General features: G+C 41.4%; 1 protein-coding gene and 1 long non-coding RNA gene across 3 annotated transcripts in view; one reads left to right on the forward strand and one right to left on the reverse strand.

Annotated features, from left to right (window-relative positions):
• aff2 (AF4/FMR2 family, member 2) overlaps positions 1-13,464 on the reverse strand; it is a 332,245-nt gene that overhangs the window by 244,206 nt on the left and 74,575 nt on the right. The window lies entirely within an intron of this gene.
• On the forward strand, positions 5,419-7,260 carry LOC139070742 (uncharacterized). Its single transcript, XR_011521203.1, has 2 exons — positions 5,419-6,290; positions 7,020-7,260. It is a non-coding gene; the product is annotated as an uncharacterized lncRNA (long non-coding RNA).

The following is a 13,464-nucleotide window of genomic DNA, read 5'->3' on the forward strand; positions in this document are numbered from 1 at the left end:
AGGCTGAAGTCCACCAATCCGAAGGCAAGGGTGGTGGGTGGGGGGTGGGTGAGGGGCAGGCGCGCAGATAGGGTGGGGGACGGGGGGGATCTGTCCCCCCCAGATTCAGATCAACCCCGATCCGTCCCCCCAACTAAGGCCAGAAAGAAAACAAAATCGGAGGCTTAGAGCTTGAAGCTCCTTTTTCCAATTACATTGAATGCAGCATGACGTAAACAAACACCGACTCCAGAGGCACCAAAGTGGTTGCTGCTAGGATGCAGGATGAGCAACGATGACTGCGTATTTAAAAAAGTCCAACAGTGTAAGTAGGCGGGACCGATCTGTCTGTTTATGCGTGTTGGTTCTAGTTTCAGTACGTTGTTGTCGTGTTGGGACTTACTCGTTATAAGCACCAAAGCCTCATTGCTGACTTTAACAAGTCTCATCTACAAATATGATCCCTCATGAAGTTACTGCTTTACACCAGAAGATAGTGGAGATGTGGAACCTTCAGGCTGAGCAAAGTTTGGGAGTTTTTAGAGTTTGAAAATCGCCTCCCGCCGAGAGGCTCCCAGTCGGGGAGAGGAGGAGATGCGTGCAGCATGAAGAGAGTAAATATTAGATAAAACGTATAAATGCCGGCAGGTCTGGTCTTTGTTGCCTGATCACTTGGTCTGGTCATGACTGACTCTGACTATGAAGCAGAATGTTGACTCTGATGAAGAAATTCACTCATCCAGCCGGGAAGATGGACGCTGCTGCAGCATCAGACAGCTGGTGCTGCACGAGAGGTGTGTGGGGTTTACGAGCTCCCAACGTTGGGTTTGATGTTGGTTTCACCTTCTCTGGGACGTGATGGATGTAGAAACGATGGTAAAACACCGCTAACGTGACAGACGTAGCGACAATGTAAAAAAAAAGCCGTAAAAAAGAGGCAGATGCCGATGCGTTATATATGGAAGTCAAGTGTGCCGCATAATCATAAAAAAGTAAATTTAAAATTTAAAAAGAGATTTATATATGAATTAAAACTTTCCAAATATAATGAAAATTTATAAATAACGTCTAAATATGAAGGAACATCTGTTGATCAGGCTGAAAAGTTTGGGAACCACTGCTCTAAGTGATAAGTGAATTTAGTTTTTTAAATATATTTTATATGCAGTTTTTAGGGTTTTTATGTTTTCTGTAAAGATCGGTACGCTGAAAAGCATTTAATGTTGTGCATAAAACACGAGGTTTTGGTTAGTACTTGATTGGGAGAATAACTAATGACTGAAATAAATAGTGGGGCGCCTCTGTCAGTGCGCCCCAGGGCAGCTGTGGCTACATCGTAGCTCATCACCATCAGTGTGTGAATGTGTGTGTGAATGGATGAATGATTCACTGTGGTGTAAAGCGCTTTCGAGGCCTTACTCTGAGAGGCGCTATACAAGTGCGGATCATTTATCATTCATTGTGTTGATCAGGCAGAGCTTTGTTGCATAACGGCTTCAGACACGTGTATAAAAGTTAGTTTTTACGTAAACCGTTGGATGAAATTACACAAACTGACTGAGCTCTAGTTAAGGCGCTTGCAATAGTCTCTGTGTGTGTGTGTGTGTGTGTGTGTGTGTGTGTGTGTGGGTGTGTGCGTGTGTGTGTGTGTGTGTGTGCGTGCGTGCGTGCGTGCGTGCGTGCATGTGTTTGGGGGAGGGTACATTGGAACTCCCCCCCCCCCCCCCCCCCCCCCCCCGTTTGAAAATCCTATCTGCGCCCCGGGTGAGGGGGTAAGTCGGGTTTCACAGCATCTGTTTCGTGGAGGTTTTAGTTGCTTGCAGCTCAAGGCTACCAGGGCGTCAGATTCGGATAACAAGACTTTGTTTGGGTCAGGCTGAGATCATTTTCCTCTCTGCCTTCAGTCTTTAAACTGATCATTCCAGTCCTTCAGTGAAGCCAATTGTGGGTTTTTAAACCTGTCCATACCGTCCGGTGACTCTCTCCGAGATGACATCCATTTGGCGCACTAATACCGGTATCGCAGCTAGAACATTGTCCAGCTTACGGTTCACCTCGAGTAACGTCCCAGTCTGAGAAGTCCCCACATGGACGGTGCTTTCCGTGGGTGCGGGTCGCCCTCCAATCGCTCCCGTCTTCCCAAATTTCCAGAAAACCAGATATCCTCCCACTCCAATCAGGAGAAATCCAGTGATCATCAGGCCGAATATCCACACGCCTTCGATGTCCTCAATGGACAGCTGGCTGAGGCAAATGATCTTCCACTCCTTCCAGGAATCCAGCATATATCCCACCGGGTGTGTCCCCTGTGGACATGTGGGAGCCCCCTGCTCCGTTCTCATTGTTGAAAAAATCTTATCAATTGCGTTGAATGACCAGTTCATCAAATCCATGGTTAGTAAAAATGGAGTTTATCAGAAGAAATGAAGAGAAGCGCTCTGTGGGCAGACAGGACAAAGAGCCTTGGGAAGAAAAGATAAGGGAGCGAAAGAGAAGCGTCTGTTCTCCTCGAGTGCCTGAAGAAATAAACAAAACTACATGGTTTTTCCATCTCAAATGCAGTAAGTATTTCTGCACTAAACACATTCCAGTTTCTGTTGTCTAGTACTTCTGCTAATACTATTACTATACTATTATATACTATTACTGCTACTTCCAGGAAAACAAAAGCTCCGTGTACATCTGTGGTTGAGGATTCAGGTGTGGACAAAGATGTTTTGCCATCACAGCTGCCGTGAGTTTATCTACAGTTCAAATATTTTTCTAGCTTGAATATGTTTTATAAAATCTGATATATTTATACTTTTAGAGATTCTTCTGATGAAGAGCCATCCACCATCACCAGCAACAGGCAATGTCAGAGACGGGATGCTGCTGGAGATGCTCCACATCTTCTGGACTCCTGGCAAACAGAGTCAGACCCAGGTACCGTCGACCCGCGACATCCAGATTAATCCCCAGAAGAACCCCCGGCTATCAGCTGCCTCTCACCACCAGCTCCACCAACAAATCAGCAACAAGTAGAGGCCATGAAACCTACACAGGAGACCTTTTCTGTATAAACTGTAATTCTTTCTGTTAAGTTGCGCTTTAAGATTGCTCTCTGCAATAGGAGTATTTGGGGGGGGTTACATTATTATTATTATCTATCTTAAAGTTTCATTTTTCACTTAAAAATGTTGCGACATTGTGTCATGATCATGCCCTGCTCTCTGTGTTTTCCTGTCTCCCTGCAGCAGCAGCAGCAATCCAGCTGTTTAATTCCACCTGTGCTGCTCTCTATTCAAGCACCTGGCTCCTGCTGTGCAGTGTGAGATCGTCTGCTGCCCTGTCACAGTCCTTCGAGCGTTTGAACCTGTCTGCCTGCCTGTTGCCCGACCTCAGCCTGTCTGACCACGGAGTCTGCCTATTGCCTCAGTCCCAGCCTGAACCGGAGTAATCACCTTTATCGGCAGCCCTCACCACTGAACTGCTGTTTTCAGGAGGTCAGTTACTCTTCATATTAAAGCGTCTGAATCATCTCCCTCGCTGACTGTTTTCTGCGGCAACACCGCCCGGAACTGACTCCAGCGGGTCCCGATCGCTATATCAAGTCCTTAAATAAACATTTAAAACTGTCTCTGTTGTTGGATCCGGCTGATCGTTACTAGGTCTGACCGTGACAGTTTGTAATTGGTGCAATAAAAATACATATTTTACCAGATAAGATGAATGATCGTGATTAATAATCGTGATTACAATATTGATCAAAATAATTGTGATTATTATTTCAGTCAAAATCGTGCAGCCCTAATATAGTTTGAAAAAAAAAAGCTACGTTAAATTTGAAGAAACATTTAGAGTCGCAGCACAAAAAAGTTCCTGTTAGAGCTGCTCCTGATGCAGGAGGTGCCTCCTTTTATTGATTTTTCAAAACAAGTTTTTATGTTAACCCTCCCACTGTCCTGATGGGTGTGACCCCACGAGGAAAGCTGACCATTGAGCAGGACTGATGGTTTATCCCTTGAGGTCCACGTGGCGGGGGTGTGAGGTGGTGCTCACCCACCCATTAGGACAGTGGGAGGGTTAAGTGAGGTCAAGAAAGTCATAAAGCACATGGAAATAGTTTCTGAGTCCACCATGACATGTCGGTAAACACATAATTGTGAAAAAATCGGCTTTGTTATTTTTAAAACTGATTAGGGATCTGCTTCTTTATGGCTGAATGAGTCAGTAGCTCCGTTCACATGGACACAAGTAATCGGAATTAACGCCCTACCAGATCAAAAACTCTGCATGTAAACATGACGTTCTGATCCGATACGGCCCGATCGGAATGAAATGTCATTCCGCTTGAGAGAGATGGTTTTGTCCGATCATCATTGACGTCCACGTACACACACATTCGGATTGGAGTAAAATAATGCCCACTGCGCTTGTGTGCAACTTCAGAGTGACGTCTTTTCGCCTTTGCAGACGCTCAGGACGAGTCAAAGCATACAGGCAAAAATGTGACGAAGGTCCATAACGGGGGAAAACCTAAGTCAACGAACAAAGCTAAATAAAATACGAGGGGAAAGATGTGCAGACAAGACGGCATTTGCTTCCTTGTTTTCTGGCAAAAAGACAACTCTGCGCATGCTCACCCTATTTAATCTGACTGAATGCTTGGTGCATGTGTACTCACAGCAAGATCGCATCGTTTCAGTTAGTATCCATGTAAACAGAGATTTGGGATTTCCAATTAACCAAGATTTGAATCGGTTAGGGGGAATGTGGCGTATGTCAGCGTAGCTGGTGTTACCCTCTTCTAATTATAATTTATATGGAATCCCAACATAAAGTGGATTGTTAAGCATTCATTTTATGTTCTAATGTGAAATGTTATTGCTCTTTTCTATTTTAAAATGTAAGGGAGACATTTTTTATTTTATTTATTCTTCATTTAACCAGGAAGGTCCCATTGACATTAAAAAACCTGATTTTCAAGGGAGTCCTGGCCAAGAGGCAGCAAAAGTTACAGTTACACATTTTTCTGCTCCACAGACATGTTGCGTACAAAATTACAGAGGGCAGTTACAACACAGGGAATCCGTCTCAAGGGCTCTCAGTCTGGTTTTAAACGTTTTCAAGGCGATAAACTCGGTTAATTTCCAGTTTCCCTGCAGCCCGTTCCGTGCAGAAGAAGCAGAGTGAACGAAAGCCCTTTTGCCCAATTTGGTGTGAGCAAACAGAACACAAAGTAACAGCTGATCATTTGACTGTGAGAAGTTACACTTCTCTGAGATTAAGTTACAGATGTAGGTAGTAATCCAAGCATGGCCTTATAAATGAAGGTGTACTGATGCCCCCACCTCCTGGTGGATGAAGAAGGCCATCCCACTCGAGAATACAGTTTACCATGATGGGTCAGTGGTCTGCAGTCAGTAATAAACCTCAGCGAGGCATGATAAACCACATTAATCTTACCCACACACTGTGCTGAGGCATTGATATACAACAGGTCTCCATAATCCAGAAGAGACAGAAATGTTGCAGTAACCAGTCATTTTTTGCCTCAAAAGAAAAACCCAGTCTGGGTTTGAGTTTCTTCACAAGATTATCTATTTGGGGCTTGAAGGAGAGGGAGTCATTGAGCCAGACACCAAGGTATTTGTATGTGTGGACCACCTCTATGATATTTCCCTCAAGAGTGGTCACTGAGGGCATACTTAGAGGTATTTTTTTAGAGTTTGAAAACATTAGCTTAGTCTTGTCAGCAGTGAGGACCATTTTTAACTGCAGAAGTGTTTGTTGGACCTCATCAAAAGCTTTCTGTAAGAATTCAACAGCTTTAGTGAAGGACGTTCCAAAACAGTAAATGATTGTGTCATCTAGAGCTGAAACAACTAATCGATTTAATCGATTATAATCGATTATTAAAATAGTTAACAACTTTTTTAGTCATCGATTAGTTGTTTAATAATCATATTTTACCGCATAAAGTCTATTTTTTACCACAATCTGACATCGGTTACAAGCTGTTAAATTTGCCGCCAGTGTGTGGCAGTAATGAGCCACTGATCTACCAGTGGAGCCGTAGAAGAAGAAATGAGCCAATGGGTGCCCTCGGTTTTCATGACGTATCACGTTACTGACGCTCATCTTGCTGTGAGAGATGGCGGAACAAGAGGAAATACGGAAGAAAAATAGAAGCGACAAAACTGAAGAGAAACCCCGGACAAAAACCTCACGAGTATGGGAGCACATTTGAGACGAAAGCATGTGGGGGCTGATGCAGCAGAGGAAGAGCACCGCGGTCAAGTGAGCCGTCATTTGGAAGAGCCAGCCCGGTAAGTAACAGAAAATAAACAAGCTGGACTTAGTGTTTTAGCTGAGTTCGTTATAGTGGATGTTAAACATGTTTTTTTGCCGCGTCAGTCTGCGGTGTTCTACTTCTGATTGACTAGATGCAATCATGAATCTCCTCCGTGTTGTGAATCATGCGCTTGCCAAATTTAGCACGTCTGTTTATAAGAATGTTCTCGTTAAGAGAAAAACGGCACAAACCCATAACTATGTTCCTCATTCAAAAAAGGACAACTCCGCGGTGAAAAATATACAGACGAGCTGTGTCCAGGTGAATATAACGCGGCATAGTTGTACACTTTCAATTTTTAAATACAGGAGAAATTCAGAAAAAGTCATTTTTTTACTATTAAAAGGCTGTTTTACTATCTAACGCTGTAAAACGCCTCACAACACATTTTTATCATGTTTCTTAAACAGTATTACACAAAATAAACATTTTTCACATTTCTCTGGCTAATTTAAACACTCCCGACTCAAAGTAAAAACCTCATGAGCTTCTTACTTAGAGCTTTTTAATAGTAAAAATGTTTTACTTTTTTTCTGAATATCTCCTGTTGCAGGCTATTTTGTAGAACGTAACCCTCAAAATAAATGATCACTGTATATTGTTAATTAATTCAAATAATATAATATTGATTTAGTGTTGTAGTGTGTGTGCTGCTTTATTTTATATGTGTACTTATTTCAGTCTATTTGTGTTTCTTATGCAGAAAAAAACAAGCAACGATGGACAACTACATGGGGAACAAGACACTCACCCCCCAGCAATTCATACCACTTACAAACTCTATTCTAAACATGCTGGTAAAAGACATGAGGCCACTATCCATGGTGGAAGGAGCAGGCTTCCAGCTAATGCTAAAAATTATTCTGGACTGATATTTTGCACTGTTTAGCTCATTTTATACTGCTGACTGTGTTCATGTGCAATAAAATAGATTGCAGTCAACTGCACAATTCTCTTATGTTTTTTTGTTCTTAACTGAAATTCATCCATCACTTGTATAGGTTAAATAGCTAAACAATAACAAACCGATTAATCGATTAATCGAAAAAATAATCGACAGATTAATCGATTATGAAAATAATCGTTAGTTGCAGCCCTAGTGTCATCAGCATAAAAGTGCAAATTAGCGCCTGACACATTTTGTCCTAAGTCATTAATATACTGTACATGATGAACAAGAGGGGTCCCAAATCTGAATCCTGTGGTACTCCCTTGTGGACACTCAAACATTAAGAGGACAACCCATCACATTTAACGCATTGAGTCCTGTCCATCAAGTAGTCTGTGAACCATGAGATTGTGTTTTCAGAAAATTCCAAACAAAGAAGCTTTTGTTTCATAACAGCTTGGTCTACTGTGTCAAAGGCTTTTAACATATCATTAAAAAGTGAAGCACAGTACTGCTTTTCTCCATTTTCTCCATTATCCATTCAATCAATTTCCCTCTGGGATTAATAAAGTATTTTTGAATAGAATTGAATTGAATTGAATTTCTTTTACCCCAAATAACTTAATATTATAACATTAATTTGTCAGAACTACACAGTTCTTCCCAAATTAGCATGAAATAAATAATTCTCTTAATTATTTATGATAAGGACACTTGAATTATTTGGCTTTTAGGTATAAGATGTTTTTATTTTATTTATTTTTTTATTTTAGAATACCTTGGTGTTCATCTGGGGGGCACGTCCACAGGCAGGAATGTCTGCAGAAAAAAATCCAGTCACGTTCGGCTGAACAAACAGGTGTGAACGTCATCCTTCTGACTGGCTGGTCACCCACTCACTAGAGCCCATTGTAGTCTCAACATTTTAATACAGCATGCAAAGAACTTGATGAAAAAGAAAATTATTACTAAATTAAAAACAACTCTGAATATTACAGGGATTTTTTAATTACCTAATAATATTGTTACCTTAGTATTATTACATAGTTTCTTTTAATTATTATTGCCTTAACTTATATATAACCCTTATTGCCCCAAATGTAATCATGAAGAAAATAAAATAGCACTAAATAGAATATTTTACCTTTCTTTGTTTCTCTGTGTGGAATTTACAGTTAAAGGGCTAGGGATGCACAATATAGCGGCATCAATATCGATATCAGCCGATGTTTTCCATTTTTTAACATGTCTGTATCTGTCCGATAAATAAAGTTGGGCCGATATTAACAACCGATATTTTTCGATCTTGTTCCCATTTGTTTATCTGTTTCAGAGGGTGAGGTGGTGATGTGTATTGGCTTAGTCATGTGACAGTGATTGTAATCATCTCAGAAGCGTACATGTGTGTGGTGTGTGTACATAATAACATAAACTCAGCTTTAATGATTTTCATTTTATACAAAATCTGATTTTAGAAGCATTAATGTCAGTACATCGGTCTCGGCACATATCGGTTATCGGCCATAACAGTGATATTAATATTAGATATCGGTATCGCCCCAAAAATTTCATATCGGTGCATCACTAGCTTAAACTATGGAAATCTCACTTTCGTGTTACCATCAGGGATGCACCAATACCAGATATTTTCTAATCAAATACGAGAAAAAGTACTTACTGTTGGGTACTTGCTAGTAAACGCCATTGCACTCCTTTCAAATTATTTGAAATTGTTTCATTTTCAAAAGCAATATTTTCTGAAAATAATGACTCACTTCTTTAATATAGTGTGCCTTTATAGAACTACCCAGGCACGTGTTTATCCTCAGGGCACACCACACACTCTACCATATTAGGGCATGACAATTCAACATGTTGAGTAGATTTATGATCCGAGCGGTCCTAACACATCACATATGACAGGAATTTATGATCATTTATTTATTAAGCCATTATGGTAATCGGGCAAATCCTTAAGATTGTTGGTAGAGGAGAGTCGGGTCAAACTTGACACTCATCCTGCCGTAAGAACTGGACTTTAAATGAGCCTAGAGTGGTGTCACGGGGGAAAAGAAATATCAGTGACCTTACCAGGGCTGCCAACTTTCACGCATTGAGCATGAGACACATGCATTTGACCCTCTTCACACGCTCTCACGCCTCACCTCCAATACCCCTTTTAAATGTTCAAACGTTGGCAGCCCTGCCTTATGGTAAAACCTAGTATTAGCTAAAGTTGATTATCTTTGGGCTTTTAAGAGGAGATCATGTCATGACATTTGAGCTTTTGGACACATTCCTGATGCATTAAGTGTACCTCTAGCTCCCTCAAACTGGTGTAGGCCGCACCAATGTTCACCCTGGTTTTAGCTCTTTGCTTCCCTTCCAAGACATTCATTTTTAAAGAGCAAGTCACCCCCAAATCAATTTTTTTTTTCTGATAAACTATATAAATGCATGTCATGCTGCAGACACATGTGGTCAATAGTTTTAAACGTTAGTGCATTTTACCTAAAATTAAAAATTTCTGCCTAAAACTGTCAGGGTTGTGCTGTTGTCAGGTAAAAACTCTGCATTGCAGTTGAATTTAAATCTGCCATCGCTATTGGCTAAGAGCTACCCTAGAATGTTAGCTGGTACGATATGATGTCACAATGTTGTTGTGAGCCTGTGTGTGTGTGTGTGTGTGTATTTGTTAGCGGCTCCGCCCTCTCGGTCTGCTAGGCAACTAGCCTGGCAAGCCAGACTAATTAAATGTATTATTTAGTCTGGCCACGCTCCATTGACGGCTCTCGGTTGTGGGGCGGGTTCTACCGTTGTCTTTCAAATGATCTCCGCATTCCACTGGACAATGAATGTGACATACTCTTGTTTCACTCTGTTGCATCATCCCACCCACCAGGCATATAGAGTGCCCTGATTGGCCCACAAAGCGGATAAAGCTCTGTGATTTGTTCACTAAGTAGATAGAGCTCTATGATTGGCCCACCATTATGGACCAATCACAGCTCTTTATGTGTTTGAAACCCATCTAGAGCGCTGTGATTGGCTAGCCAGAGTCCTGGTAGGAGCTGTCGGAGAGGATTGTGCATATAAATGTCAGCATAAACTTGAAAACTGTTAGGTTAAGGGCTTTTTGTGATACATGAACATTATTTTAGTTAGAAATGTTACAGTAAAAGTGCTTGTATTGCGGTCTCGGCTCGTATGTTCGGCCGCTCGGTGTCGTACTTCTCCCGTTACGTTTCCCCCTGATTTTAATAGAAGTTTGTATTTTAGGAACAAAAGAGAAAACCAGGGACTTTATTAAGCTTAGGGCGGAGATGGACCACATGATCACCGGAGCAAAGTATTCGGCGGCTGTGGCATGGAGGTACAATAACATCTCATATTTTAAAAACTTGTTTGAGTTTATTTTTTTCTGCGAAAACATGAAAGGAATAACCCGTTGTCCTCTTTTCTCTTCCTGTTTCTTTTCTTACATGTTTGTTAAGACTGTTCTGGAGAAAATGGGCGTCCAGGGGAAGGTGCCAGCGATGCTTCTGGAGCTGATCAGGGAGGACATGAGGCTGCAGAGGGAGGCAGAGCAGCAGAGGGCAGGAGAGAAGGGAGAACTTTGACAGCTTTTTACTTTGCTAGAAAAAATGGTTAATAAAGATTAAACATGTACATATAAAATAAATATCTAAATAAAATCAGTTCTGCATGAAACTCTTGGATTTTATTTTTGTTTACAAATGAGAATTGTTTACTAGAGGGTATCCGCTGGGTCTTGATAAGTCTTAAAAGGTGATAAATCGGTTTTGGTCAAATTAAGACCCTTAGAAAGTATTAAAAACTATTATCACATCTTTGCTCAGGCTCAGCTAGTCTAACGTATTTTCTCCGAATTAGCTCTCCAACAGTCAAGGAAATGATTAAAGATCTAAATAAAACTTCGAGCTCCATCGTTTAAAGTTCCTTCTCCCTTCTGCTCAGCGGTTCCACGGTTGCTAGGCGACGGAACATTCGCCGAGGGAGAGGCGGGGATTCATGAAGGCTAGGCCTGTCCAAATTCACAGCCGTTAACATCCGGTCTACCCGGCCGACGGAGGACCCAGCCCACGTCGGCCGAGTAGACCGGGTCCTTCGAAGGATGCAGACCCTGAATTGAGACACAGCCAGCATTTGTTGCATTTTTCAAACAGGAAGTGGGAGTGGAGTAATACTCTGGTAGGGAGTGACTTGCTCTTTAACTATTTACTTCTAGGCTCCACCATGATGCTAACCATAAAAAGCAAATTTCTTCTTTTTCTTCTTCTACTTTTTATTAACGATCGACGAACTGAGAATGCTAACTGCTAGCATAACAGCTAAAAGCCATAAACCAGGTAAAGGACTTCTACCTGCTCCACAAAACTATCAAGTGCTGATTTTAGTCAGCAGAGGACTGCAGAGTGGTGTCAAATATGAAACGGGTCACGTTTCTAACGCAACAATCACTGAGATCAATGTTAAAGCTCTAGCTTGAAGCTTAAAAACTATCTATTGCTAACTATCACAAATCATTAATGAATCGTAAGTTGTTGTGTTTTTCCTCAGTGTCTCCATACGGACACCCTACACTGAGACCAGACAGGAAACACTAGGTTTACATGTGAACCTTCCACTTACTGTAGGTGAGCTGCCAATCACACTACTGTATCATAAATGTATGCATTTTAATTCAGTGTATAAACAAGATGTGTTTTGAGCTTAGTTAGAGAAGAGCAGCAAATCAAACATTCAGCGGGAAATCAAGCCCTGATCTTAGCTCGTTAGCTAATTAGCAGCTCCGCTCCTCACATTTAAACACATGTGAACAAAGCTGCAGTGTCACTTGTGTTTGGGTAGATGCTAATGGGCTTCTTAACATGCTGTTTAACCACAGCACAGAAGACTGGAGCTGGCATATAGATACTTTTACCACTTTTCATTTTGTAGCTAAGGAAGCCTTCACTGTAGCGCTAGCTAACAGCTAACTGTTTTTGAGATTTGTAAGACGAGGTTAACAGGGTACACTTTTAGTGCTGCAAACAGTCCCACTGTTGTTTATAATAATACCTTGTGTGCTTTAAAGCAACAAACATAAGACATGTGTCCTAAAACTCTACAAGTCAGCTGTGTAATAATCTCATAACATTATCTTAAGAGGTTTATACTGTTAGGAAAAATAAATGTTTTAGCTGTAAACAGTGGTTTATTAGGGCCTCCATGGTTACCGCCAGTAGCTCATTAAGGTCGTCGTGGTGATTACAAGTAGCTCATTAATGTTACCATGGTAACCACACACCTGCTATTCCCTCCTTGACAGCACATTGGATGAGAATGTAAAATAAGTACGAAACAGCTGATGAAAAGATTTTGATTTTCACACGAGTTATTTTTCTGATTTTAAGAGCAGATTTGTAAAATTCAGAACACTTTCTGTTTTTTTTTTTTTACCAAAATAAACCCGGCTTTCCACCAGCAGCGTGAGATGCACGCAATGTAATAAACACGTTGATCTCCCTTCCCACCTGGAGTGTTTCAGATGCGAAATAACAGCAACAGCGCTCCACGCATCTGGTCCCGCAAGGTCACAAAGTGACTGAAGAATTGCTAGACCATGCGTGATTTTGGTAGTTCACACAATAACAAGCAAAGACAAGGAAAACAGCACGGATCCAAAATGTTTTGTGGTTTATTTTATGTTCCGTTTACTTCCGCTGTGGAGGTTTCACAGATAATGATGTTCTTTGTCACTAGTTAAGTGACTGGAAATCTACACGTCACTTTCATTTTGAAAGTTTCCAGATGTTTTACACTGCTTTCGCGTTTAACTTCCTGTCCGACCCAATCTGAACTGCTGAGCTTGACACATTCTGCAAGTGTGTAAAAATAGACTCAAAGCGCTTCTGGATGCATCTAAAACGTGTCCCTTTGCAGCCAGTGGAAACGCACCCATCCAGTTTAACGGCGGCTCACTGCTGCGTACTAAGTTTCACAGATGTTTTGCGTTGCTTACGTGGAAAAGCCTATTGAAGATTGTTCTTGCAATATATAGAGGTAATACAAAGTAAACTTTAAGCCTCATAGGAATTAAAGTGGGAGTCAAGGCATCGGTGAAGACCTATTTCATCCACACTTCCTGTTAGGAAAACACTTTTCAAAGCCTGGTGGACAGAGTGAGTGGCACCTAGGCAGCGATAGACGGCACACCCCTCAACCCCCCGCATGTGCTGTCAGAGTTTCTCAGTCG

This window comes from Nothobranchius furzeri, chromosome 1, assembly GCF_043380555.1.
Source record: "Nothobranchius furzeri strain GRZ-AD chromosome 1, NfurGRZ-RIMD1, whole genome shotgun sequence".
NCBI classification, from domain to species: Eukaryota; Metazoa; Chordata; class Actinopteri; order Cyprinodontiformes; family Nothobranchiidae; genus Nothobranchius; species Nothobranchius furzeri.